At 38.9% G+C, this 6638-nt stretch overlaps 1 long non-coding RNA gene across 1 annotated transcript; it reads right to left on the minus strand.

The window, feature by feature from the left end:
* Positions 1-4148: 4148 nt before the first annotated feature.
* On the minus strand, positions 4149-4666 carry LOC119902839. The gene is made up of 2 exons (XR_005444371.1): positions 4609-4666; positions 4149-4235 (listed from the first exon to the last, which is right to left on the minus strand). It is a non-coding gene; the product is annotated as an uncharacterized LOC119902839 (long non-coding RNA).
* Positions 4667-6638: the final 1972 nt, after the last annotated feature.

Below are 6638 nucleotides of genomic sequence, written 5' to 3' on the forward strand. Positions count from 1 at the left end.
TGGCGCTATATAAATAAAACTGAATTGAAAATAGAAGTATATTTTAGGAACGTGTAAACTTATCAGTATTTTAATACACGTATAGAAGTTGCAATAACCGCATTTGATCAGTGTGCACAGGTGGTGTGAGTGTCTGAAAAGGATTGGAATAACAGATCTACACCGAGGTACATGCAATTCAAGGCAGGCATGCAGAAATCGGCCGCCAGGATTTAACTAGTGTGTTGCTCAACGGGGTGGTACAGAGTATGACAGGTGGTGCTGGAAGCAATATTTTGGAAAGGAGGGCGCTTAGCTACTTTTGGGGGGCATTTGAAAGTGAAAGTTTTAAAACCAGTTTACACCAAAGATCCACTGCGACTGGACGAGATGTTGTGTATCGTGACTCTTCTCTTCAAGGTTTCTGTCAGCTACTTGTTGCGCAGCTCCGTGCTGCCTTCATGGGAACAGCCCAGCTGGCCACCAACGTCAAAAGATGTTGATCTTTGGTTGGATATAGGTTGCAACGTTGGATAACCAAATTCCAACATCACGTCAACGTCTAATACCAACGTCAACTTGATGTTGAAAATTGACGTCATCTGATGTGGATTTTTTGTTGGTTTTAAGTTGTGGTGTTAAGTACCCAAAATCCAACGTTTTCCAAACTTCTTGTGCCAAGGTCATCTTGATGTAGAATACCAACATTTGGTCATGATGTATGGGAACCTAAACCCAACGTCTGCTAAATATCATGATGGTAACGTCCACACAACGTTAAATTACATCATTAGATGTTGATATTTTGTTGGTATTAAGTCGTGGTGTTAAGTAACCACAATCCAACGTCTTCCAAATGTCTCGTGCCAACGCCATCTTAACGTAGAATACCAAGATTTGGTCATGATATATGGGAACCAAAACCCAAAGTCTGCTAAATGTCATGAAGGTAACATCCACACAATATTAAATTACAGCGTCATTAGATGTTGATATTTTGTTGGTTTTAAGGTTTTGGTGTTCAGTAACATCTTCCAAACATCACAGGCCAAAATCATATTGATAGTATACTGACATTTTGTTGTGAGGTACGGTGACCAATACCCTGTAAAACATTGCTAACATTGTTAAACACTGATATTTTGTTTGTTCTAAGTTGTGGTGTTAAATATCCAAAATCTAACAACAGTTCCACCTTCCAAAAGAGCGCTAACATCTTACAGATACAGACTACATTAGACATTGGTGTTTTGTTATTCATACAATAGATGCAGCTCCATGCAAGTAGACCCTATCAAATTTGACCCAGTTGTAGAAACAATTGCTTCACCAGGAGTGTGGTGATCCAAAATTAATAAAGTGGATATAAACCTGAAAGAAATGTGATATTAAGTAGCAACCCAAAACTTTTGAAGACAGCACAACAATACACATTGCACATTGGTTCAGGGCTCATTATTAACTTCAAGATTGTATCAATCGTTGTCAAAATCTCTCAAATGTCACAATGATACTACGACAGTTGAGCTTAGATAAAAGCAGGTTGTGAGACTGGGTATCTAATCCAACATCTAACGCTCAAGAGCTCCATGACCAAATTTGAAGTTGTTTCTTCAGGGCTATAACCTTACATGTTGTACCAAGTGAGCTACTAGGCCACCTAATAGCCCTGAAATGTTTATTATAGCAAAGTTGTATCATCACACTGGCCCTCTACAGATCACTCAACTTAGTTTCCATGAGACGCAGGCATTGCAAACATAACTTCTTTTGGAATTTTGCACCATGACAGTGCAGCTGTCAGACAAATGCCAAAACACATGTGTCCTATCTGGCAGCCATCATTGGCAGTGCGGTTGAGGTGGTCACCAAGGCAAGTCCTGTTTTGATTTCCTAGACTGCTTGGTTAAAGTAAAGCAGTTATAAATATTTGTTTTGTCTTTTGGTGTTTTTGGAGCAAACTTGCTTTATACATGACAGGCAATTACCTACCTACCTGTTCTGGGCCACGGATGGCTTGGCTGTTGTGAGGGACCTCCTAGGTAAGCAGTTTTGGTGGCTTGGTGATCAAGCACAGATGATTAAGTTTTAAAAACTGGTGAATCACATTGAAACCTCAAATAGATTTGACCTAATCTATCAAGGATAATGGTTGGGACATTACACTTATTATGTTTAATTTCAGTGCGTTCATTTGGGGATAGTGGCACAGTAATCCATGAAGGGACCGCTTTTTAGTTTGCTAAGAAACCATATAATAAAGGTCAATTAAAATATCTACTGTGTATTCAGTGTTCCTGGCTTAGGGGTTTGATTGGCATTGGCCCATGTTTATCATACATATTATACACCATCCAGAAAATCCCTTAATCACCAATAATTGTCTTTTTATCTGTCCTTCAGGATAAAATTATCACGGACCAATAGCATTCCTGCCTCTGGATTTTAGACACTATCTCTAACATAATAATAATAATAAACAACAACAACAATAATGATGATAATAATACGATGAATTAATTTAATAACAATAATCACAGAAAATGTACTTGCACAAATTATATACATTTTCATAAAGTTGTAGATTTTGAAATAACTTGACTTGCTCGCGTTTTTTACATACATAGTTGCAGGTCTATCTTCAAACAAATTTGAAACACATTTCTAGCCAATCACTGTAAGGCCACTCCTCCGCTCTGTGGTCTTACAGCGGAAAGATCCAGGAGTAAGTTGCCTGTCAGACACCTTTCATCTGTACGTCGACGGTTACAAGTTTGGTGGACGATGACCGTGAGCAGAGGTAAGGAAAATGTATATCAATTGTGGTTATAAGAACGTTAGTTAGTAAGCTTTGTAAGTTTTATTTTTTTCAGTGGCACAGAGTTTGTTTTGTCAAGTTTCTTGTCAGAATTGATTTTGTGAACTGGCGCCTTTTCCCACCTTGCTTAAAATTACGTTACTTTAAGTTTGACTGCATTGCAATACTAATGTGACAATGATATAAGAGTTATATATACCTAGTAAAAATAGTGACGTGAATAAAATCGCATCCGGGCACCGAGTTTTTCGACTCTGGTGCAAAAGCTGGGTGACGTTACTCAGTTACTCAGTGACAGAAAGTGTTCCCCCGGTTGCGTGACCGCGTGTGCATTCAGCGCGGACCTTCGACTTCACCAAAGTAAATTAATTAAAATACCACTTTTCATACACAAAAAGCAATTGCAGTACTACCAGGCTATATATATAATAATAAGGGTAGCAGTACTGCTGTAACAGGTTGGCAAAACCCAGGTCATTCAAGAAGCACCCAAAACGACATGCATATTGCGGAATGAAGTTGACCATAACATTCAGTTATCTGTTCAGTTAGTTGTTTATGCTTCTGCTCATTTCACTTTCTGCATCTAAGTGACCTGATCATCAGGTTGGAGTATCCCCATTACCTAATGTAGGAATAAGATGTGTCACAGGTTTTCCTTTGGACTATATGCATATAGTATGTCTTGGAGTTGTTAAAAGACTGCTGTGCTTTTTAAAAAAAGGACCACCTGAATGTAGACTGTCACTTAGAAAAGTAGGGGAGATTTCAACTCTTCTTCTTTATCTGGGAAACTGCCTAGTGAATTTGCTCGCAAACCAAGACCCCTAGCAGAATTAGATCAGTGCCACAGAGCTTCAGCAATTCCTTCTACACACTGGACCTGTTGTTTTGAAAAAGTTGTTGCACAGGAATGTATATGAACACTTTCTCTGCCTAACAGTAGCTGTATCAATCCTTTTGGACTTGTGTGAGAGAAAGCGTGGTGCTTACATGGACCATGCATTTTGGGAACAGAGAACAATGATTGAGATTTTAAGTACAGAAAGAAATAAAACACAGATTTACATATCTTCTATCTGTAACCTAATTGATGAACGTGATTCAATATACACAATTGTAGATAGGCCAACAGCAAAATTGTTAAGTGGTTGATAATCAAGCAAACCTAAAAAATTCTAAAATACTCTCAAAAAATGTCAATGCTAACATGCTGGTGTTTAGCAGGTATAATGTTTGAAAAATGAATGAAAACTACATTTTTAAAAAAACTCAACAAACTGTCTCAGACCCCACTTATGAACTAAAAAAAATTTTACTTCAGAAACGTTCTTTTTTCTTCCACCTCCGCCCACCCTGTCTGGGGCATATTTCAAACAGAAGGCGACAGCCGCTGCAATGCTTGCCTCCGTTTCTGCAGTCGTCCTCTGAACACTCTCTGTAAAGAATATTTGAAACTGTAAATCTTTGGGGCATATAGAATATAATGGAATACAGTAAGCAGTAAAAACATTAAGATGCAGACATTTTCAAGGGCCATTACTTTAGATGGTGTTCTTAAAATGCAAGCAGCTGGCTACATACTGGCAGAAAAAACTGAATGCCAGCATATTTCTTTGTTTTAAAGATATCAAAAAATGTAAAAGACATCTATTCAGCATGTTTACAGTAGAAAACAATTTAGTGCAGTGAAAATCTGACATTTCCTGCAGGTAGCGACCAGGCTGTTAATAGGTGGCAATTGTGGTTACTGGTTTTCACTAAACTCCAAAAATAGACACTAGAAAACACTGAGGATATATGCTTTTTACCTGTAACAACAGTGAAGAGCCGGAGCTTCGTGAAGGCAAGCTGCCCTTCCCGCCCTTCATATTGAAGTTTGCCATAACCTCATTTGTCATCAACCTGTGGATACAAAAGAATTTTTTTTAAATTTACAAATATTTCACTGGTTGAGCTTTGAAAATTCTTTGTCAAAAACAAATGTGTTATATAACATGTAGCATATATAAATTGCACAAAATACCTCTTACCTCTAAAGCCTGTAGTCTAGAACACAAAACAAGATTTGATAATCACCTTATAGTAGTTTATTTCACCTTATAGTAGTGTGTGTATTATAAATAATTCTTACAGCCTTCTACTGCATTTTAGGAGTCGGTGACCAGTCTTTAACAGCAAGCATAATGGTGTGTTCACAATGAAAGCGAATCCAGTGTTTCGCGCGTCTTTATTACACACAAAGTCAATGCAAAGATGCAAATTCATTATAATGTTGTATTAAAGTTCATATTACTGCAGTGTTTCCCCTATATCCATTCAGGAGAGGCTGTGCGCCGCTGCTGAATCATGACCGGTGCTACAAAAATTTCCTACGATCACTGCATTATGTGCTACAAATGTTTTCACTGGGGGCTCACGAGAATGCTGCTACAGACACAAAATACAAAAAGAATAACTTGAAAATAACTAGACAGACTATAGTTGTGAATGGAATCACTTTGGGTGGACACTGTAAATATTTTGCACTGTTTAATCAAGTCGGTGTCGGTGATGCCAACCGCTATGAAACAAAAAAAGATAGCCTCAAGCCTCAAGCACTTTTGCTTTGTCAGAAACTTCTATGTGACAGGTGATGTTATAAGAGCAGCGTAACTCCTGTAGGGAATCGGGAAGTGCGTAAGTGTGTATCGTGTTTAATTGTCCGAGCGGCAAAAAGTGACTGGCACTGTTTTGAGTGTGCAAAAAGTGACTGTGAACGCGAGCAGAAGAAAATATTGGACATAAGAGCAATGCTGCTGAGCATGTTCTGTTGGGGTTTATATTCAGACAAAACTTTTGCTTCACCTCCGCTGCTACAACTCCATCCTGAGGGAAACATTAACATTACAGTGTGTCAATTAAAGGGGTACTTTGCGATCATTATACTATACACTTTGTTAAATTTGGCGAATATTTCCTAATGGGTCGGTAGATCTCAGTTTTTCGTGTGCTCTAGAAAAAAATCTGGTTTTCCTACACAGCCCCTGGGTCCGTAAATTGAGCACAAACAAAGCTTGGTAATTAGCCAAATGTTAAAAACAAGCTAAATAGAAAGCTGTCTGTCTGTAGCAAGGACTTTGCTGTTGTGAACATTAATATTGCTGGTCTAGAAACAACATTTAGCTGTAAAACATTTAAAACGTCTAATCCTATAAATATTTTAATTGAATATTTTCCTCACACCGTGCAGGCCTACCTCATGCCCGTTGGGGCTGGTCTTACCAAATAACCATCACCAAATAATAGTTAAGTATTGAACCTGACGTGCTGACGTATTGCGGTAAGCGTGTCGACTCATTTCCGTTTCCGGTGCTTGTGTGTTGGTACCGTGTTGTGCTGCTCTCGCTAAATAACAGTTACATTTGTTAGATTACAGCGGCCAACTGTTCGCTAAACACTTATTCTTTACAGTAATTTTGCCTAAGCACTCACAGTTCTTTCCATCTTTTAGTGACTGCTGTTCAATCTCATAGTTGTTCTAAAGTTTTGGTAACTGACGCTACAGTACTTTAGCTTAGCCGTTAGCGACTTTAGCTTAGCAGCTAGCGATGGCTTCTCCTTCTCCCTCTCTCTCTCCTACTTTCTCCTGCTCGGTGTGTCAGATGTTTAGTTACTCCTCTGCCTCCTTTAGCGGTAATGGTACATGTAATAAGTGTAGTTTATTTATAGACATGGAGGCGAGGCTCAGTGAGTTAGAAGTCCGGCTCCGCACCCTGGTAGATCAGTCTTTAGCTACTGTAGCTAGCCAGTCCCCGGTAGTCGGTGCGGAACGGCCTGAGTTAGCCTCTGGTAGCCGTCC

Source organism: Micropterus salmoides, unplaced genomic scaffold, assembly GCF_014851395.1.
Source record: "Micropterus salmoides isolate LMB-PRFRI ecotype aquatic unplaced genomic scaffold, ASM1485139v1 Ms_hic_scaffold_14, whole genome shotgun sequence".
In the NCBI taxonomy this organism is placed as follows: domain Eukaryota; kingdom Metazoa; phylum Chordata; class Actinopteri; order Centrarchiformes; family Centrarchidae; genus Micropterus; species Micropterus salmoides.